The sequence below is a fragment of the Argiope bruennichi genome, chromosome 8, assembly GCF_947563725.1.
Source record: "Argiope bruennichi chromosome 8, qqArgBrue1.1, whole genome shotgun sequence".
Classification (NCBI taxonomy): Eukaryota; Metazoa; Arthropoda; class Arachnida; order Araneae; family Araneidae; genus Argiope; species Argiope bruennichi.
In genome coordinates this window covers 106037295-106061399 of record NC_079158.1, presented here as the reverse complement: position 1 = coordinate 106061399, position 24105 = coordinate 106037295, and the positions used below count along the sequence as shown (strand labels likewise).

Here is a 24105-nt window from a genome sequence, read left to right as displayed (position 1 = left end):
ACACGAAATATTTTTTTAACTATTAGAACCATTTTCTGTCTGCTCTCATGCTGACAATGTCATATCGGACATAACAGCTCGGACCCGATTCCATCATGGTAAAACTGAGTGCAAGTTCAAAAATATAAGTAATGATAGGTAAACTGTAAAAAGAATACTGCAATATAGCAGATTGTTTCGAATAACATGTTAAACGAAGTGCATTCCACAATTTATTTTTTAAATATCCAGTTCATATGTAGGTAAGATTGAAAAATATTCGTATGTAATCAGGATGTGATCCATATCTAAATATTTTCTCAGGACCTCCCCCAACCGCCACCACCACTATTTTACAAAGAAAAAAAAAATGCGACCGAGCAAAGTTCTGTTTTCCAGATATTGAGAATTATAGTAGAAACTCTGCCTACCGTAGGTTCTCGGACAGACTTTTAACTGATTGGCATTTCAAAGATGGAAAATAGTAATCAAATAATAAAAAAAATAACAAATAATAAAAATATTTTTTTGGAGTCGAGGAAGGATTATAATTACCACGAGAACTAGAATGAGAATTATGACAGAAACTTCTACTGTCCTAAATACAAACAGTCTTTTTGCTGACTGGCATTCTAAAAGTAAATAAAAATTATTATTTTTTTTTTAGATTCAAAGAATTGATTATAATTATAATGACCACAGTTTTTGAACAGAACCCAGAATACTGTGGTTATTACAATGAGAGTCGGGGACAAAGTTAAAGTAAAGAGTCATAAAGTTTACTATGCTATTTTCTCCAGGATGACTATTTACTCCACTATTAATAGTTTAATTAAACTACTGTCCCCGTGGGGACAGTAGTTTGCCAATAGGAGAATAAACTACTAGTAATAGTAAACTAGTTTGTCGTGTAAGGAACAAATTACTGTCTCTTACACGAGGTCAATTCTGCTACGAACCTAGTAATTGTGAGCCTTGGACAACTATTATATTTGTCCACTTCTTTTTTACTCGAACTTCTAAACCTGCACTGTTGACCGACAGCAGATTAAATATGACATATGCACAATGAATTTTTCGTGAAATCGAGTTTCAGACTTATGCTTCCTTAGTTCCGAAAGAGCGAGATATAAAAAATTAACGTGATAAATTTCCTGCAGTTATTAGTTCGAGTTCTGCACTTAGTCCGTTTCCATCCGTTGGCAGAAAGATAGAACGGATAAAAAATGGAAAATTATATAATTTAAGGCCAATTTATTATGTATACAAAATAAGTAATAGCTAAGAGAGGCCTTGGAATTTTGAGGCCCTCAAACCCTCGATATTTTTTATGTTATTTTTAGAGTAATTTAATTATAAATGTTGAGCATTTGGAATTCATTCAAATTAAAATCAAACATAGTTTAAATTTTTTCACGTTATTCCTGCATCATTCTCAATTAATTACCATTGCAAATTTTTATATCTGATTATTTTATAATTCTGAAAAAATATGATGTTTTAAATTTTAAAAAAATTACTTTTGGTCCAATAATGAAATATTATTTAAATAGCATTAAACAGTTTTGCATTTTTTTATAATTTTGAATAATATTACTTCAAAAAAATTTCATTTTTTATATGTTCTATATTGAAAACAACTCTCTTGAAAACAATTTATATTTAAATACTTTTTGTTTGAGGTTGCCAAAATTGGCTACTTAAAACTGCTTTTATAAAGCTTAAACATAAAGCAATAAAAATATCTAATTTTTAAACTTGAAGTGGAAAAAAGAGGATCCTGCTATTTAAATTACTTAAGGGCTCCTAAAAGGCTTAAACCGGCCCGGACATCATTCATTAGAATTATGATATAAATTTATATTTACGTTAAAACATATTGATCATATTTCATATATAATAAAAAATTTGGGAATTAAAATACTGTATAGTTAAAAAAAGTTAATCGAGTTAATCTTTTTACTAAAATGATTAATTGAGTAAAAAAATCGAAAAAGTTTATTTCTAGAAGTTTGTTTGTAGATTTTAACTTCCTGAAATGAATTTTAAATCTATGATTTTAATTGATACCATTCAATCAAAAGTTTCATTTCGAGAATTTTTAACTTGAAATTGCTATTGAAAGGATGGATTAAAAATTTCGAACGAAATTAATAATATTTTTAGTGTTCTTATCTGGAGCAAACACGAGTTTCAGAAAAAACTGGAACATGATCATCAAAATAAAGATATATGTTTTTTTTGAAATAGTGAAATTATTTAATATTTTGTGTAGTTATAGAATTTGTATTGTACTTATAGAATTATATTGAAGAAACTACGTGTTCCTAGGATTTAAGGAAATTTGGAAAGGAAATTAAGGCATCAATAATAGTACAATTAAAATTGAATTATAGCATTCTTTCATAGGAAAATAAAATTAAAACGGTGAAAAATTATTCTGAAAAAGCAAAATATTTTGAGCATAATAATATGTGATAAAATATAGCTTTGGAATGTATTTGGACTCCAGAACATAACATTATCTAATATTATCATTTGATGTTACATCAAAGTTCATGTTGAAATACATTTTTTAGGTTTTGTTTTAGGAAATAGATACGCGTAAAAAACATATTTTTCTTTATTGGTTTAATACAACACAGACTACATTTGACATTGATACGTGATAGTTGAATAGTATAAAAAAGATGTGTCCTCTATATTTATGCATAGCAAAAAGATGAATCATAGAGGTTATCAGCAATTGCAGAGGCTAACCCTAAAATATGTTTACATTTGCCTTATCACTTGATTTATTGCAAATGTATGATAAAAAGATCTCACCTATGTTTTGCGTGGTTGGCAATGATAAGAAGGATTAACAACGCGCCTTAAAAACAATCCTGCTTTTCGCAACATTTTGACAGTTTCCTTCCAGATTTTGAAATCTCTTAATCTCTAGACATCGCTCATTGATGCTATAAGAAATTATATAAAAATACTCGAATATTTGAAATATTAAATATTAGAATGCAGCAACAACAAAGTCATTCTGTTAAACATTTATATTCTAAAATATGTTTGCATTATCATTGTCAAAATAGAACTGAATCTTGTATTTTTACATGTTTTTGGAAATTTTTATAAATTATCAAAAAATAACAATTTGAATTTTTTTTTTATTTATTTTACATGCATGTCCTTTTGATACATTATGTTGTATTATATAAAATATAAATTTCTTATGTGCAGCTAATATGATGTCGAAAAGACCGTCAAAATAGAGAAATGGAAGAATGTCACATTTTATGATATTACTGATATACCCGACGTTTCTCGGAATTAAAAGGTTGCGGTGGCCTGGTGGTAAAGTCTCAGCTTCGGAACGGAGGGTTTCAGGTTTGAGACCGGATTCCACCGAAGAAGTGTAGTGTAAGCCGGTCTGTTGCACGTTAAATCCGTCAGGGTCAAACGTCCTCCCGCTGATGTGGTGTGGAGAGGTGGGTGCCAGCTCAGGTGTCGTCCTCGCCATCTGTCCGGGGTTCAAAATTACGAGGTCCGTCCCAAAATAGCCCTAGTGATGCTTTAAAACGGCACGTTAATATAACTATACTAAACTTTTCGGAATTAAAGACTTTTCATGTGTAATATTTTTAACGTAAGAACTACTTTTGCATAAAATATTATCATAAACAAAACCCTTTTCAAAATATTATTTTCAAATAAATAAGAAATTAAAAAAATAGTAGTCGAGTAGTTCGAAGTCATAATGATTGCTGTAAAAGAGTATCTCCAATTTCGTTACTTTAAAACTTACCAATGAACCAGTGAAACGGTCTGGCCATGTGATTTACTTGCTACAGTTGCTAATGTTTAAGAGCTTAGTTATTAAATTAAAACGATTTCCTGATAAGAAAATTAAAAAACAACAAAAATTATTTGCTTCAACGCTTGGTTACAGATATGTATTGTTTTGATAAATATTCAATTGATGGCTACTTCAATGAGATAATATATTAATACTTCAACTATATATGAGGTTTTTTGAGAATATCTTCTTTGAATCCCAAATAAAATTTCGAGTTAATTTACCACTTAGTAACTATACTAGCGAGTCGATATTTAATCCTTTTTGATCATGTGTCTCGTATTTTTTTTATTTTTTTTTAGTAGCATCGGAGTTACCATCCTTTGACGCCAAAGACAAATTTTAATCCAACTATTGCAATCTCTGATTGAATATGAATATTTTATCTGAAACTAAATACAATATTTAAACTTCTATTCAAAAAGTTCTATATTTTTTCGATATTTTTGTTTCTTTTAAATAGTTATGACAAAGAAACATTGAAATAATTCAGTTAATACGATGAAATTTGCTATCATGAGAGGACCGCCATTGAATCACACGCGACTTATGAAGATCGTATGATTTCAGAGAAAATGGAACCTGATTATGATTCTATTCAGTTCTACCATTCCATTGTTCAAAATGAAATGAAGCGAGTTATCTTCCTATTCAGAAAATTTTTGCTTTCATTTTGTGAGCTTAAGTAAGGCTTTCACAAAATTTAAACGAGAGAAAGAATGAAAGTAATTCTATACTTCCTTCAAAAACAATAAGTTTCAAAAGATGTCTGGAGATATCACTGTTCGATATGTTTCATCATTTTATTGAATATTGAGTGTACATTGAAAAAAAATTGAGAAAGAAAAGACTAAATAACATTTCAATCAATTGCATATTGTAATTTTTTTAAATTTATGTTGATGAATTTACTCTTATAAATTTTTTTAGAACCATGGGTTGAAAAAAATTACTTGAATCACTTTTACATTCGCAACCCCTTCCTTTTATTGTTATTTTTTCTTTTTAAATTTAAAGTCTTAAACATTGTAGCACGATAGTCTTTTGGGCTTGATTTATATTTCTTTATTTTATTCTTAAAACTGATTTTTCATTACATAGAGCATATAACTTGTATACAAAAATATGTATAAATGTGACTCTGTCCTTTTTATAAGTTAACTAATTTTCTATTTTTTATAAAAATGAAATATAGAGAATTTTTTCCTCTGTAACTATAAGAATTTTCCATCTTTCGAACACTAAACAAATTCCACGAAGAAAAAAGTTTAATTGTTTCAGTTATAGAGCCAGTTTTCAATATCTATAGGAGAATTAAGCTTCTCTGTAGAAATGGCACGCTTTATGGAGCGAAACTAGTAGTCTGAAGGAGCAATATCTAGTGAATACAATGGGTGGAACAACACTTCCCAACGAAGTGATTTAAAAAATTCTTTTACTGGTTTAGAAACATGAGAGAGAACATTGTCGTTTTGGAAAACAACTTTGTGTGTCTTTCGTTCAATCTGATAAACTGTTGTTTGTATCATCAAGTAATGCTTCCAAATCTAGGTCTTGTATTTTTGGTGGTTTATCCTATTTCTTTATCATATAAATCGTAATCGCGTCATTAAATTTCCTGAACCGCCTTTTTCAAACTATATTCGATAGGGTAGGCTCATCATAAATGCCCAACAACAACCGATATGCTCTCTCTCCAGTTTTTTTTAAAAACTAAAATAATGCACATAGCTTCCCTAAAATGCTGTGTGTTTGGTATAAAACTCAACATACTTTCAAAACTTTAAAGATGAATTTTTAAATACTGACCAGAGGTGAGATACTAATTATCAAGGTCGTTGTCAAACCTTTCAAATATAACTTTCGTGATTTATTTTCAGAAAAGCAGTATTATTTAACTCATTCTTTTAAAAAGCGCTCGTATAGATATAGACAATAAAACAATGAGAAGTTATGTTCTGAAATGGACTTAAAAATTTTATAATAAAACTGGCTTTCCAGAGAAGTTTATTTTTTGAATATTAAAATAGAATAAAACGTGCACTTTGAACAATAATATGCTACGACGTTTTTGAAAAAAAAAACATTAAGGATTCGAGTATTTAATTAAAATATATTCAAAATGATTGAAATATAATTGAAGATTTTATGATTTTGATTATTTTGAAATATAATTAAAATTTTCTAAACTCCTTTCTTAGAGTGCGTTTGCTATTGTTGAAGTTACTACTTACCAAGTTTGTTGGTTCTAGCTCTAGTGGTCTGCTCTGTAAAGCGTGTTACATAATTTTTTTTTCTTTATTCATGTTGTATGATGCAGTTTGTAGATAACGCGCCAACCTATAGACAATATCACGCTAAGATAATTATTACAACAACTGCTTTTTGTAATAATATTTTATGAGTATTTTGTCAAACCCCCATTACGAAGAATCTTCATTAGAACTGCGACAATTTGCTATTCGGAATTTATCTAATATCTATCTAAAGCTACTTAGGTTATCAGAATTTTTGAAAAAATGAAGTTGAGGTGTATAGCCAAAATATTCTTATAAGTCAAAAATATTCTTATTTTAAAGCATAAATGAATTTTCTTAATATATTCTGTTTCTGTGACTTTGTTCAGTTTCAGTAAATCTATCTATCTATCTATATCTATATATCTATATCTATATCTATATATATATATATATATCTCTTTCTCTCTCTCTCTATATAAAATAATTGGCAAAACCGCAGAATCAGTTCCCTAGCCACAACCGCTGGTCAATGTATAGTCCATTTTCAAAAAAAAAAAAAAAAAAAAAAAAATTATTTTTTTCTAAATGAGTTATTAAAAGTTATCTATTTTCCAACACCGACCAATTTCGCTAGAAATTTCCAAGTTGTACATTCTCAATAAGAAGGGGTGAGAGGAGAATCAAACGTTGTTCCACTTTTCCCAATTTTTATATCATATGAAATCTCCTGGTCCATATATATAGAACATGAATAGTCACCTGGCCTCTACCCTCTATTTTCGAAAGATATCGCAAAATAAAACTTTAAACTGATTCCCAGCTTTAACAGCTGAACCGATTTCAGCAATTAACTTCACCACTTTTCAAATGTAAATGATCAATTAGAATGCTCTATGCTTATTGTGCATAATTTATGATAACAACTCTTGCTTTTATTGTTATAAATATAATATACCAAAGTTGGTTGACTTGCTTAAAATTATATAATTTATATGGTGGACCGATAGATGGTCGTCAAACATATAAAATGTATTAGTTTTAAATTGGAAACACACACACACACACACACACACACACACACACACACACACACACACACACACACACACACACACACACACACACACACACACACACACACACACACACACACACACATATGTTTTAATATATTTCATGAGTTAAATTTTTTGTACTGTCCATTTACTATGTGAGCTTTATGGCAAGAATTAAATATAAGGATTTACTGAACAGAGTGCTCTAAATGGCAGAATACTTTATCAGGATCAGTAACTACAAAAAACAAAAAGTGATCTGCTTTGAATTAAAAAAGAATGGACTGGAACAATATCTAAGTATAATTGAGGATTATTATGGAAAAAGGATCAATTATGCTTCGCAAAAATTTGCAAGTTCTTCATCTTGGAACTCTTTATGAACACAGCATTTCAAGCTACATTTTGTATTTAAAAAGATAAGCTTTGAAAATATTTACCTTTATTAAATTTCGAAGCAAAAATTGGTCAGGCGGCTGAACAAAATTATCGTCTGATACTTATTAAAAATATACTAAAGGCAAGCTAATGCTACAAATGAGAATTGCTTTTCCGATGAAAATTTCAGTGGATTAATTAAAAACCTTTTACTGAATTGTTTACTATCAATTTAGATGCCACTTTCTTTTTGAGAAATATTTTGTTGAATCAATTTATTCAAAAGTCCATTAAATATTTCGATTATTTATGGATTTCACATCATTTTAGTATTAAATTATGAAGTTTATGAAATATTTAATTTTAGCTTATAATTTACGAAAAACGACAATTCGATGCTTGGGTGATGCTTAGTCCATAAAGTTAATATTTCATTATATGTTTCGTTTTGAAAATTATTAAATTGGTTTCAAAAATGAGTATAAGATTTGTAGCTGATAATAAATGTAATGAAAAAGAAGTAGCATTTATTATTTTCCAGAAATTTGTGAAACCAATGAAAGATAACAATTTGTTTTTTGCTTTTAAATAAATCAATACAAAGAATTAAACTGAATGAAAAATAACAATTAAAAAATACTTAAACTTCTTTATTTTAACATAAATAATTCAGAAATTATATTTTAATATAAGAAATTATATTATAATAATATTTTAATTAATTTTTCAAATAAATATCATATAAATTTTGAGATATAATATATTAACTGAAAAGTATATGTTTTCAAATTGCCATCTGACGGAATATGGCAATTATCGGTGTTTGATTTTAGAACTTACTTTCATTTATTAACTTTTCTACCGCGTGTTTTATATAAAAAATTGAAAACTGCAATTTGAATTGAAAAGTACCATAATAAGTCCATATGTTATTTTTTCAAATAAATATTCTTCTTCTAATCTTAAATTTAGCGAATTTTAGAAATTTAAGGTAATTTCTACATTTGTTTCCACTAAAGTAACTATATTTCTACATTTGTTTCCACTATTTGTAAAACCATAATCTCTTGCTGACATCTAGTGAACAAAGAAGAAATCCGAGTTTAAAACAGATTATTAAATACAAAATATTAAAAAATTATTTCTTAAAAAATTCAAATGCATGCTTCCAATGAGAAATGAACGAACGTTGAAAAATTTAAGAGTTAAAAAAATGTTATAATTTTTACCTTATGAAAATTTCGAACTAAAATGAAATTTGTAATAATTGAAGATGAAACCTAAGAAAAAGTCCCGACAAAAAGTTCTTTATTTTTATGTGTGACAGTTGCAAAAATTTATTTAAAGTTTAATTTATAAATTAGTAACGAATGTCATTAAAGAATTATGTATGAACCTAATGTGATAATAAATTTTTCTTCTCTAAGTTTATAGATTCTGTTACATAAGAAAGATAAGAAATGTTCTAATAAAGTTTGAAGAGTAGGAGAATGTTACGAAATATCTTAAGATTTTTGTGATAACTTATCTTTAAATGACGATGGAAAAGGTTGCGAAGAATAAAGAGCTGCTGTCTCACCTGTGCATTCCGTTTTAAGACTGAATATAAAAATTTCAACTTCACTGAATCATTTATTGAGCTGAGATATTATTGAGGTAAAGTCAATATAAATACGAGCTGAAACGAAATTCAAAAATATGATTCAAATTTTCAAATGAAATGAAAACGATAATTTAATTATTTAATATTAAGCAGTTTTTTTTTTCTGAAAAGTTATTTAAGTTACTGAAAAAGAATTATGAATATAGTTCATTAACTTGTGAAATTTTTTTTCCTTTTTTTTGAAATGTAGATATTATTTAAATAATTATTAATGTGGCAACTTTATTAACACAAAATATTGTACGTTATGTTTGCAATGGTATTTGATATTTGAAACACTTTGTATTATCATGAAGATTTTGCTTCAAAATTGTTAGGCATTTGTATTAAAATGGATTAAACGAAGTAAAAATAAGCATCTTCTAACAGAAAATGGAATGCTGAGAGCATAGCGATTTTTTTAAAGATTTAAAATATGTAATACAGACTTTGCAATGAATTAAGAAATATGGAGCTATAAAAAATAATTTTTGAAATTGTTAAAATCTGGAGCAATTCGGGTTTTTTTAAAAATTGTTTTTAATTCATTTTTCTCAATTTTATAAATAGTATATAAGCATTGTTTGTTTCTAACTAAACGAGAACATCATTGGTTATTTGAAAATCATTGGTTATTTGAATTGAACAGAAACATAAAATTGATCACAGTGATATAAAAAATACATTCTTGGTCTTCATTAAAAATGTGTTCTACAATCTTAATATTTAAATGTATTTAATTATGAAAATTCGACATGTTTCCGCTGAATAAATCACTTATAAAATTATTACTTTTTAAACTTTTAAATATTCTGTTGATGGATAATAAAAATGCCGTTTCTCTTTTTTTTTAGTAATTAAGTTGACTTTTTAAATTTGAAAACGTGAGAAAATGTAAATGAAGATGGAAGAATAACTTTATTGCAGAAAAATATATTTATTAGATTCCCCGATAGATGGCAGCAGGAACAATTACACTTTTCGACACTGAGTTGCCAACGGAAAAATGCACACACGGGGGAGGGGGGAACCCACCTGCATAATAATTATGGTAAAGGTTTTTAATTTTTTTTTGAATTTGTTTATTTATTTCGAATCGCATAGATATTTATTTATTTCGAATTTAGATATTTATTTCGAATTTTGGACTTAAGTCTTCTGATTTAAGAGTCAAGAAATTCTATAAAAAAATAAAACTCGATAAATGGCATCAAATTTTATTTGGTTTTTTCCAATTTTCATAATAATTTATTAGAATACGCTATTATTTTTTTAATCATCGATGTTTATACTTTATTACACAAACAAATAAACATATATATTTGTGTCATAATTCCAAATGAATCATCGCTAAAGAGCAATAAAATTTCGTAAAATCAATAATTAACAGTTTTATAAAGCAGACTATATTTTTCAAATTACATTTAATTGATATTATTTTTTTTTTTAATATGAACATTTCAAAATGTAAAGAATAAGGACATACCGAGAAAATATTTGTTTTATTATGAGAGGCGGTTAGGAAAATTTCAAAAAAAATTTGCGACGGTAGAAATTGCCACACATAAATATTTCTTGTATTTTCCGATTTTTAGCATATTTTGATTGTAAAGTAATCGTATGGTATTTTAATTTCTTTTTCGGATTTTACACATATGATAATCCATTTCTCACTAATATAGTCTCCGATTCATGTAGGGTAATAAGTACGTTCATTTCATTTCTAAAATTTATATTATAAATATTATTTCTTAATTATACAGTAGTCAAAAAGTGTACACACGCGTGCATAAAAGCACCCGCACGCACACTCAAATTATATTTCATACCATCTCAACGTGTATGAATATAATGCAGTGACAACGCAATGAAAACTAACGCTGTAAAATAAAGTCAAGCACTTTTAATCTATAGATATTTAAAATCTAAAAAATATTTTTTTAATTATAAATATTAGAAAGAAAAAAAATGTACAAATGAATTTTTTTTTATCTCTGTAAAGCTGAGTTATTAAATTTTTTGACGGAGTAAAAATAGTTTTTGAATAGTATCATTCACCGAAATTGTTAAGAAAAATATTGAAATTTGTTTAAATTGTGATTAAAAAGATAATTCTAATTTTAGAAAACCGCTATTTCAGAAAACAACTATCATTCAAGAATTGACTACGTAACAATTTTGGGAACAATAAGACCTACGGCCTATACTATATAGCCCTTAGAACTATGTTTTTTTTTATTTTTTATTATTATGTATATCGCTTGATGTAATTCCCACTTATATGTGTTATCCTGTAAAAGTATTGCTCTCTTTGAACAATAATTCTAAAGCAAAATTGCCAGTTTCCAGACTGGCCTAGAATATACACCCGTTAATAAGGATTGTTTTTCTTTTAAGAATATTTCCGATATTATTGTAGCAGATTAACAAACGAATGTTGTAGTAGAAAATTCCATGAACAATGGCGAAGCGTTTAAGAAATTAAAGAAATTCTTATTTGAAGTATTTAAATGTAAACATATAATAACATTAAAAGTTTTGTTTACTTGCAGTGGGATTCTCTCTGTTCATAACGTTTACGAACACTCAGATAATAATAAACAATTAAAAAATAAAATAATAAAAAGGGCAGACCTCAACTTTATAATCTTTGCTACAATGCAACATAAAAAATGTGATGTGAAGTTTACAATCCCATTACTAATATTTATTCATGCTTAGCTGTATTTAAAATTTGAAAAATCAGTGAATTTAAGCATTCAAAAAATATGTCTCAGTTACTAGACACTAAAACTAAAGTTGGGATTTCACATCATAATGACTCCGTCAAAAAAAAAAAAAAAAAAAAAGCGGATATATTTTTAATTTCGTTTAGCGTTACAGACATTTGCGGAGGATTATGTATACTGATAATATTTTTAGACTTATATTTTTTTCTTTAACTTGCATGATGCATTACTAACTGCTCACAGCAACTGATGAAATCAAAACAGAGGAAGCAAGACAAAAATATTATTATATTAATTTCTTTTGAAAAGAGGTTCGAAATTTATTTACATTTTATTTTCGGTAATTTTTTTGCTGCATTGAAATTCTTCAAAACATATATTGTGTCATACTCTAAATTTATTAAGCCGTGCAAACTATAATAATTTTTAAATAATTTATTGCGTTTGTATCGATTAACTGCTATTTAAAGTTCAATAAGAAATTGTGATAGAAATGTTAATAGTTCTTCAATTGTAGTGCGTGAAACCAATATACAATTTGGATACGTGCCTTAAACTTAATTATTTTATTATTTTAATTCACTAAATATATATTTCCTTTTTATTTTCCTACTAAATGTTCCGATGTTTTAAATTTATCCGAAACTTCTATACATAAATTTATTAAGAAGTAAAATGAAATCATGAAACTTTTTGAATATAATGAAGCAAATGAAAACGGCAAATATTTTAAACTAAAAGCTTTTGGAAATAAAAGATACGAAACTATTGTTTACTTTACAATTTTTTATTCTATTTTATTTAATTAAGTTGAAGTATTATTGTTTCTTTTCGAGCAATTAAGTTTCGATATTTGGAAACTGAAAGCAATAACTGCATTGCCAAAAACATATTAAACTAAGAAAAGAAATTTTAATAATGTGAATTGAATAAAAGGTTAAGAATATTCTTTCAGATTTGGCAATCTTTTCGGACTCGAATGTTATTGCTTTTAATATTATTTCTGTCCCCGTTTTCATTAATAAAATTGTATTGAAGCAAGAACTTGAATAACTGTGGCCACAATTTGTTCATTGATATGGACCATTAATTTTGTTCACAAAAATAAATCTAGAATATTAATATGATGGTGATTACTTTATTTGAAAACCAAACGAGTGCCCCGAGGAAAATGATTTGAAAAAAAAAAAAGAAAAGAAATAGTCTGAAATTTAGAATATTAATGGCAGACATCTTGTTTTCTTGATTTCATTGTAAAAACCTTTTAACTTTTTAATTTCTGATAATATGTCTTTTAAGATTAGATGTTTTAAGAAACGTTTATATTTCTCTAAACTTGAAACAACAAAGATAATGTTAGCACTAAATGTCTTTGAAAAAAATTTACTATCGAACTTCTTCGTTCTTACTGCTCCAAAAGATGGCAATGAAACTTATGATGCAATTTCTTTTAAGTAACTTTAGACTTTTAACTTTACAGTAGAAAATTTTTCATAAATTTGTAATTAGATTTTGAATTAAAATTAAATGTAACTGAATGCTGAATTTTATAAAGAAAAAAAAAATTAGCCGCCTTTGACGATCAAGAATATTGAGTTTTCTTCCTAATGTTAATATGAAAGGCATTTATTTGAAATTTCCCATTGTTATTTGAGTCTGAAAAATATGAATTTTTGGAATCAGTATCATATAAATTATTGTGAGAAAAAGTCTGTATGTCACGAAATAAAATCAAAAGTGAAAATTTAACTTCAAAATCTATGTCCAAAAAATACAATTTCGTATCTTGATTCTAATACTGGTAGAAGTCAATATTTTGAATGAAGAATGAAAAAATTGTATTAAAATGAATTTTCTATTATAAAAAAGGCAATTTGTTTTTTGTTTTAACATAATTAAAAAACATTTTTTGGGATAATATTTTTGAAGATGCTATCCAAAATACTTAATTTTTAATTAACTTTTGGACTCTTTAAAAATTTGATAATGATCTTCTTCTTGTCTTAAAGAGCACGTCTGGCAAATTTGATCTAAATCGAACAAAAACTGTTGATTTGCATAAAAGAAAATACAAATAAATTTCGTATCTCTATCTTTATATACAATATTTATAGAGAAAAATTAATTAAAAGGAAATGATTCTATAGTTTCTGTTCATTTTAATATCAATTTTTTAATCAATATTTTTAAAACTTTAATATGGCCATTTTTCTGAAATTGAAAAAATTTCTCTTGAAATAATGCATCGGAATAATTTAGTTTAGCTCTAGCATTTATCATCTGATAATCAAATGTTTGGTTGATCTCAAGCAGTATTTATTCCTTAGGAATGATTTATTGAGTGGCAACAATGCCAAAGTAGCTGATTTCTTCGGAAGTTTGATTTCGTTTTACGATCCACGATGGGCGAGACTGACGATTAAGAAAAGGGCCAGGAACTTTCTGACCACTCTTTCTATTTATAGGCCCTCCGTTGCTGGAACTTGCTATCGGATATAAGTTCAGTTTTATTCCGTGATTAGCTTATGTTTCTTGCTTTGTCTGAAACTGGACAGTTCGCATATTGTTATTTAATCAGAGTAAATATTTTTTTCAAATAAAATGGCTAGTTATTAAAATATTAATAACCATTTTCGCAAGGAAAATTCTATCAAATAAATAAAAAAGGGATCAGAATTTTCAAAGGAAAAAAAAAACTTTGATATCAGAATGTGTTTTTTTGTACAAAAATCTGTAAAATTATAAATGGAGTCATGTAACAAGTATTAAATGAGCTTCTAAAACAGAATTTTGTAATTCACCACGAAATCGCATTAAGTGATATAATTTATATTTACAATATTAAATGCTCTATGATAATTTATTTTTGAAAATATCTACCCGTTCTACTGGAGAGGACATAGTATCCCAGCACAACGTTAAATAATTAGGTGATATAAATTAATTGGTAAAAGAGTAATTAGATGTTAAATGAAACGCCCAGTGATGTTTTCCACGTGAATTAATTCTTTTTTTGAAGTGAATTTTTCATGAATATTCTTAACAACAGAATATGATTCGGATAAACATATATATTATTTAATTTATTTTATTTAATTTTTAAAATAATATTTGAGACTTTATCATCAGCATTTTTAAAACTGATGTTTTTGCTCTAATATAAATATTAGAGATAACTTCCATTGAAAAGACATCGTAAAATTTTCTTGTTTAATCCGTTGTATTTTGTAATGCATTTCTAGTTTTAAAACACTTTTTTGATTCATCGTAGCAGCTTTTACGTCATATGAAATGTTATTTGAGATTTTTGTTTTGTTTATTTCAGTAAACAAGATTACGTCATCGATTATTCTTGGTTAAAAGAAATATTGCAAGCGACTTAAATGTGGATTAATTTATTTCTTTAAAGTTCTAATAATTAGTTTTCTGTGCTTTGTATCAAACTGTTAATAAAAAACACGTATTTTGTTTGACTTTTTCTAAAGATGGAAAATTCTAATAAATAATTTATTCTCGTCCTCTTCTGCTAGATGCCTAAAATTTTGTTTAGAACTTAGAGTTCTGAAGATTGACGGACACGTTTGAGAAAAATTAAAAACGTTCATAGATAGATAAGAGTTTATATATTAGTCTGGGGGAACTAAAAATTAAAAAAATAAGAAATATTTAAAATAAAAAATTTTTCTGCTTCTTATATTGATAAAAGTCTTTAACTAAGTTTGATATTTTTGAAGGAAAAATATATATAAAGCAGAATTTACGGAATGTACTTTAACTACATGATATGTGTAACAGAACTAAAAAGAAGAATCAAGTTAACACACGCCATTTTTTATAAATGAGATTGTTTTTTTATTCTAGCATTTGTTTTGATAAAAGAAAAAATCCCAAGAGTTAAAGAATTATTTATATATGAATATACTAAGATGCTTCGGTCCTTGTTGACTTTCCCTTGTCAAGTCCGATGTTGTCCTCGAATCATAACTATTGATTCAATTTTTCATGTTTTGCCAACAACGCAGCAGCTTCACGAACAATTTTTCTTTTCAAATTGGTTGACTCTCTTTCGGTCTTCCTTCGCATTTTTTTTCGTCTGATATCGCTGGAGGCCTCATTACTATTTTAAAAAAACAATGCAAGGTTAATACGTTTATTGTTTAGGAATTCAGACAATTACTAGCCGAGAAATGAAAGATTTCCGTCATTCGAAAAAGTAGATGAACCTTAAAACTCATCATTAATGTTGTCACAATGAATGTGTCTAAAAGTAGAATTAACTCATAATATTGTTTTAAACTCATTTGCTATTAATTTAGTGTTAATTAAAGCGGCACTTTTTATGTTCCCATTTCACCATCAAGTGCGTTATAAATACTTACTACGACTCAATAGTAATTTTTATTAAATATTTCAATCAATACTGGCAAAACAAACTCAAATATTGTGAGTCAGGAGATTGGTTACCTACCAATCACAAGCCGAATAAAACGTAATTTTTATATGAGAATCTTTTTATATAATAGAGAGATACATATGATTTTCAATGACAGCTATTTTGTTGTATTATCGAAATTTCTAACATGCATGCGTATTTTGACCGCTTCATAAATGGTATTTCGAAAATTAAATACAAGAATTGCACATATCTTTAATTTCATATTTAGAAACAAAAATTTGCATTTGGAAACTAATGCGTTAAGTAAATTATACAAAGATGTCTACTTATCGAAATGCAACGCTCAGTAAAATTTCAGCAGCGATGTATATGAATTTTAGAGGGCATTTTTCTATAATTCTAGAAATTTGATGAGGAGTTGGGGAGAATCAAGCAAGAGTTCATAAAATCATTTCGATATCAAATCTTGGAAACATTTAGAAAGACATGAAATATACCAACATTTCCAAAAATTTCCATTGTCTTGTGAAAGGCTACTTTACAAGATTTCGAAAAGACAAATTTGTCACGAATGTTATGTAACTGACCCGAAAGTCTCGATTTTTTTACTGCAGGAATATAAACTTAAAAAAAAATTCAAAGGGCAACCCTTATATCGCTATCTACTCAGCCATGAGCAAAAGCATTCAATAGAATGAATTCTATTCTTCGTCAAGAAAGACTAATTTATATGGACCAGATGATAGGATTTTTAATAGCCAATTTACAGGGAGAATGTAGCATACTCTCAAATAATAGAAAGAAGATCTTCATTCCTGATTTAGGCGGTTCTTTCAGTCTAAGATAAGAAATAAAGCTGCTGTAGATAGCAGACTAAAGACAGAGGGCTATGCAATACAGGCCTGATATCCATCTTTTACTGCTTGCAGAATTACTCCCGAGCAAATGAAGAAAACTGGTATATTAATGCAGGAGTGTATTGCATTCTCCAAAAGATGCTTGAATACCTTAGAGAAGTAAACAAAGGACGGCAGTATGAAAAATCTTGAATATCGAGAATAATGTAATTAATTTCATTCTGTCTGTATTTACAGTAATTAAACTTAGTTCGTTCTTAAATATTTACTACTATCTGCCTTTTAAAGTGGATCATTAAATCCGTATATACAAAGATCAATATTTGTTCGCATGTCTTTTATAATATTCTAGTTTTTGTTTGATCATGATGAAATTTGGTAGCCTATCTTTTATAATATTCTATTTTCGTCTGATCATGATGAGATTTGGTAGCATATCTTTTATAATATTCTATTTTCGTCTGATCATGATGAAATTTGGTAGCATGTCTTTTATAATATTCTAGTTTTTGTCTGATCATGATGAGATTTGGTACATGTGCTCTTCAAGACAATAGGTGTGTCATTGTTAACTTCTCAAAGTCCAAATATCAATTAAAAATTTTGAAGTTTTTTGAGGTTTTATAGCTTTTAATATTTTGCAGCTCACAGAAATTATTTTTTTACAACTATCTTAAAAATAAAAAAAAAATATGCTTTTAATAATAATGTTCCTCATTTTCATACAACTTTTTTTAATTCCAATAATTTTTTCAAATTTAATTTGATAAAGTATTTATATCAATGTTTTTATTATTATGATGAAACTCAAGCTAATTGCATCGTTCCATAAAAGCTTTTAATCGCATGCTTTTGCGCGTGTTAAAAATTAAGATAAAGAATTACTTTCTTTGAGCATGGTTCGAAAATATGATTATTTTTCTCTTCTATTTGTGGTATATACATTTTTTTGCTTGCATATGAAGTAATTTGTAACTGATTTGATTCTATTAAATTCAGGTTTTTTCAGTGTTATTGAATAACAATGTAAACTTGCAAATAAATTGATTCCATATGAATATTAGGAAAGCAAATGTTCCGGACAAACCAGCTGGTTGCTAAGAGTAGCAGGTTTTAGAAAAAATTAGTTAACCTCTTATTTTGTAAATGTTATTTTTCTAACATTCTGAAAACTCATTTTATAATTGTTTTCGAAACAAACAAAAAACCCACGATTCTTAAAGCATTTTTTTGAAAAAATTGAATCCAATTAAATTTAGATATTAATATCACTATAAATAATGTTTAATTTTTTTATTGTTTTATTTATTAAAATCTATCATTTTATATATATATTTGAGTGACTTTTGAAGTTGTTAGTTGCATTAAAAAAACCACATAAGAAGCGATCTATTGATTGTTTGTAATCCAGATGTTCGATATTAGAATTTAGTATAAAATTGGAAAACTTCCATTTTTTTTCCGTCTCTTACCCGCTTTAGTATTCATAGAGAATCTGCTCGCTGGTTTTCCGCTTTCGTAATACATTAGTGTTAATTAATGGTTCTTGTCTAGTTAATGTCGAAAGAAAAACCTTTTATCAGGATTAAAAAAATCATGTCCACTCGATTATGAGTGTGGTTAATGAATAATTTCTTTTTATTCTCTCAATTATTTATCAGTAAGACATTCACCCTCCTAAAACATTTTAATTATGGAATGAATTGGTATTTTGCGCAAACGATTTTTAACTTATCAAAACAGCAAGGGGAAAAAAAATGGCGCGAAGATGAATATGGTCAGCATTCTCACATTCATTCGAACGCAGTTCTTTATATTCCCTAAACCTTCAGCATTAAACTAATTGCGTTACTTTTTTGCTTATAAGTTATTGCTGATGTCACATCGTGGTGAGGGAAAAAAATTTGGATCTAAAACAATAAATAAAAAGTGGCCAAAAAGCGTATGCAATTAGTCTCAAGGAATCAAGCACACAGATGAGTTACTATAAAAATTATTCCTCCTTCACTCGTTCAGTTATCTTTTTTTTTTTCTTTTATTCCTTCGTTCTTTCTGCGAACGCGCGCTTTAATTAATTTTCTCCGTTTTGTTCAAAGAAACGTTCCGGCGTTTTCGTATTGCCAGGGTTCGGAAATAAGCGTTCGGGGAGTTGGTTTCTGTGGCAAGCATCCAACGCTCTCCTCTCCTCTAGCACTTTCGGGCCCTTTTTTGCCCTCAGCGGGCGCTATGGTAGCTAATTCCTGGCTTTGGCGGCCAGGCTTAAAGCAGTATGGATAAAATAGCACAACATGAGGACTGAACTGTTCCGTGCCTCGAGCGTTTTTGAAAACTAGCGTCGAAAATCATGGTGATGGCCAGACTGCAGTTAGATTTGTTAGAATAGCGTAAAGAGAAAAGCAGAACATAATTTATCTGTAAAGCTTCTTTTAATTTGTTGATATAATGCAAGAGTTCTTAATCCAATATATATATGTAATTATATCTCTTGTTCTAATTTAAATTCTAGTTAATTTAGGAATTTTAATTTTAATTTATCTCATGTTATCTTTATTCTAAAACCCTTTATTTCCAGATCCAATTACTACTATTTTTTATTTAATTGATTCTAACACGTTCTTAATAAAACTGCTGATTCCGTGGTTCCCACGCCAGGAACAAAGCGATAAAAATCCCTAGAATTCACATATACTGTTCAAAAATATCTATGATTCCCTTCCTAAATCGGCAAGTGTTAAAGAAATCTCTATCAGAATCTTATTGTAAAATCACTGAAGGGAAAAATTTCTGTGACGCGATGTAAACAGCCGTCTATATATCATCGCCTCTTCTGTGTACAAATTATGACTCTATATGAAATAAATTGAAGTTAATTTCAAAAGTTTTTTCTTTTCGGCTACGCATCTGCATAATTATATATATATATATATATATATATATATATATATATATATATATATATATATATATATATATATATATATATATAATATATATATATATATGTACGTGTAGGTTAAAATTTATTTTTATTTCATTTGAATTAATTTTAATTTAAAGTAGTTAAATTTTATTTTCATTTCAAAAAAGCAAAAATTTTGTTTAATTTTTCAATAATTTAAAATTTCGAAAAAAAAAAGACCAATGCGAGGTGCACATTTAGATATTACAAAATAGATATGTGCCAAGTTAAGGAGGCTCTAAGTCAAACGGTATTACCTGCTGTATTACGTTACACACACACACACACACACACACACACACACACACACACACACACACACACACACACACACACACACACACACACACACACACACACACACACACACACACACACACACAACACACACACACACACACTCGCGAGCATCTTTATAAATAAATAACCATTTAAAATCCACTCGAATGATGAATTTATCTTTTCAATGAATCATTTTTATTTCTTTAAATATGACATTATTAGCTGATTTCAATTAGTATTATCCAATCATGTCCTCACCGTTTGTTTTTCTAAAATTTCATTTTTCGATTTGTTTTCCTGTTTCTAAAAAAATTTTGCAAAGTACTAGGCTGCTCCATATGTTCCTGTCTATTTACGGCACCATTATTTGGACGCCTAAACTAAAAACTCTATGTAATTAAGATTAAGAAATATTAAGACTAAGAAATAACAGAAATAACACCGATTTGAGATTATTTTTAATTCATAATTAGAAAACAAAATGAAATTTCAACAATATTTCATTTAAGATAGAAGTAGATTGATGTCTTTTCTTTTGCAATTCGAATTTTTTAGACGATAATGTTGGAAACTTTTAATAAAATTACGTTTACATTACCTTAAAGTGCAGAATACTTGTTAATATATTGATTTAGAATATATTCGGCTATCGAATTATATTTTAAGTTTTACTTTGTTCATATCAAGCCAGAGGGCTTGTAAAATTAATCTATCTGATATTCCTTGTGGGAGGATTTCAAAACATGTGTAAATTCAGAGATTAAAATAGGATAAATTTCCGTATTGTATTATAATGATAAAATTCAATATCATTTCCTAAAACATTCCATAAAAGTTAAGTAAATTCAGAAAAATGCAGTTCCAAATACCTATTTGTAGGATTTCTTAGAGTCCAGTTTATTGAATCTCACTAAAAAAGAACAAATTCCAGTTTGTTTTTTTTTTATACACAGAGATAAATTATTATTTTTACTTATCTTTCGTCTAAATAACTTATTGTAGGAGAAATGGACTTATGTATTTTATTCAGGATATTTACCACATATTTTGCTGACATATTAATAAAGTTTGAATAAAATACTCAAAAAAATTAAATTTTACCATGTGTGTTTTAAAATTATTTTTGCTTCCTTGATATAAAATAAAAAGATTTTTTTTTTCAAATTTTAGAAATAATTATTATTTTGCATACAATTCTGCAACTATAATGTCTAATGCCTAAAATTTTGCAACTATATTGTTTATTTTAAAAATTACATTATTTTTAAATTTATTACATTATTTTTTATTGAAATGTAGTGATTGATTGCATAGAATGCAATTACTTTAATTCCAAACTAATTAACCATTAAGGTATTAAATTTATTTTTAAACTAATTAAATTCATTTCAGAATTATTTTTATAATATCTCTATGGTTATTTTTTCTTGTACTTCACCTTAGGTTAGCATGGGTTGTAGAAAACACGAAATGGTAGTATGGGGAAGAGAAATTGTCTATAAAAAATAAATGCTTTTTGGAGGTGCGGGGGATCGAACCCCGGGCCTTTCACATGCAAAGCGAACGCTCTACCACTGAGCTACACCCCCTTCAGGGTTTCGTTATTAATCAGCATAGAAACGGATGTCTCTAAAGGGCGAATATATGGCAAAACGCATTAATATTCATGACCTACTTCATAAACAGGTGTCTAAAGTTGCGTGATTACTGATTGCATGCCTTATTCTTTGACCTGAAAATCTTAATTGGAATTGTTGAATGCAGTTCCGAGTATGTGCCGACAGGAAAATAAAAAAAAAAAAAATAGAATTTCGTGTATTTGAAACATTTTTTTATAATAATTGTCATAGAAAGAAAAAAAAAAATACTAATATTTTTCTATTCCATTGGATTTTTTTATTTTAAATGCATACTAAAAACGGCTTAATTTATTCAGAATAAACATTACTAAAATGTTACAAATTAAAAAAAAATTACGATTATATTTTAAATAAAATAGAAGGAAATAGCTAAATTATTTTAGATCTATTGGATGAAATAAATATCATTTATATTTAGCAAGGCCATGTTTTGATAGAAGGACCTATGCAAATTTTGATTGAAAAGGACTAAACTTAAAAGAACTAACTTTTAGGTTTAGTTCTTTTTCCGTATTTTATCAAAAAAATTTCAAATTTAATGTGGACTTCGAAGTATTAAGTTTGCAAAACAAATTATTATTGCGTTTTTAATAAAACGAAAATTGAAATCTAGGTGATAAAAATTTGTTCTAATTAAATAATAAGTAAAAATAGTTTTGAAGCAATTGTTTTCTATTTTATAAGTTAAACAGCTAATTTGTTATCTGATGAATTAGATTAAAAAAAAGAATAATTCCTTTCTATTTAAAATAATGAATTACTATTTAGAAACAATTAACTGAGAGTTGATATTTACCACAAAATTACGAGTTCCAATGCTATAAAAGAATTTGAAAATAATAATTTTTTTTATAATTATTTGAAGTAGTTATTATCATCCTCTTATTATTAGTGTCTTGATTAGAGGATCTGACTCTAATATCTGGTAAAATCCCAATTTTAAGAATATGAGTATGTATGGTCTATGTGCTTCAATATTTATTGTTGTATTTAAATGCCTAGAATCTTTCTTCGTTGAATTACACATAACATTCGTATATTCTAAAGCCTGGGTTACTCGAGTATCTAATAGCTGAAATCTCTGTTAATTGAGCCAATACTTGTAAATCGATCTATGTGTTTTAATTTTTTTTTTAAAGCCAGCAAATTTTTTGGAAAAATGCTTCGAAGTTAGAGTTGATTTTCACAGAGTAGTAGGTTGTAAGAGCCCATTGTCGTGAGGTAATTTTTTGCAATCCCCGAATTTATCTAGATCGAAATACAAATTAAAAATACAAAAATCTAGATCGATCAATACAAAACAAAAGAAAACAAAGTTAACTCTTAAACATATTATTGTAGTATGAGCAGATCAGACCACAGGCATTTTCATAGAAAAATTGCACTGTAAATATATGAGAAAGCTTAGTATTGTTGGGCAGGGTAAAAATTTTCTTCTGAAAATAACTTAAAAAGTCATGGGAGAAATTAAAAAAAGTTATATTTGCGATTCCTATTATAGAGTTACGTAATTAATACATGAAGATATTGAAATATGAATACATATTATTGTTCGCGGCCTTATTTCTATATATCGTATAAATAATTTAGGATAACTTTATCAGAAAAAAAAAAGAAGGAATAATTTTTGCTTTTATCTCTATTAATTAAATGATCGGAAGTGATTACGGTTCCAGTCAACTGAGATAACGGGATATTTATGGTGTTTCTTAAAGAAGCATTAAAAAATTGCATAGATGATAAAAATTCCACCTACTAAGATTCCAAATTAGAATATTCTTTATTGAAAAGCAAAATATAGCCCAACATTTTATTTCACAGATCAGGACTCGGAATTAACTTTAATCCATTAGCTGTCACCATCCCCATTCAAGGACTTGGGAATTTTAAGTACCCCACTCAGCGTCAAAGCCATATTTGGTGCTCCTGACAGTTTAGTTTCATTCTCTCTCTCTCTCTCTCTCTCTCTCTCTATATATATATATATATATATATATATATATATATATATATATATATCAGTGTCAATATTGTGTATAGTAGAAAGTATGTTTTGTGTACTTCGTTTCTTTACAAGTGAACAAATTTGAAATTCTTC

General features: G+C 27.4%; 1 protein-coding gene and 1 non-coding gene across 2 annotated transcripts in view; one reads left to right on the top strand and one right to left on the bottom strand.

The window, feature by feature from the left end:
- Positions 1-24105, top strand: part of LOC129981029 (uncharacterized) — a 272688-nt gene that overhangs the window by 162118 nt on the left and 86465 nt on the right. The window lies entirely within an intron of this gene.
- Positions 21885-21956, bottom strand: Trnaa-ugc (transfer RNA alanine (anticodon UGC)). Its single transcript has one exon. It is a non-coding gene; the product is annotated as a tRNA-Ala (tRNA).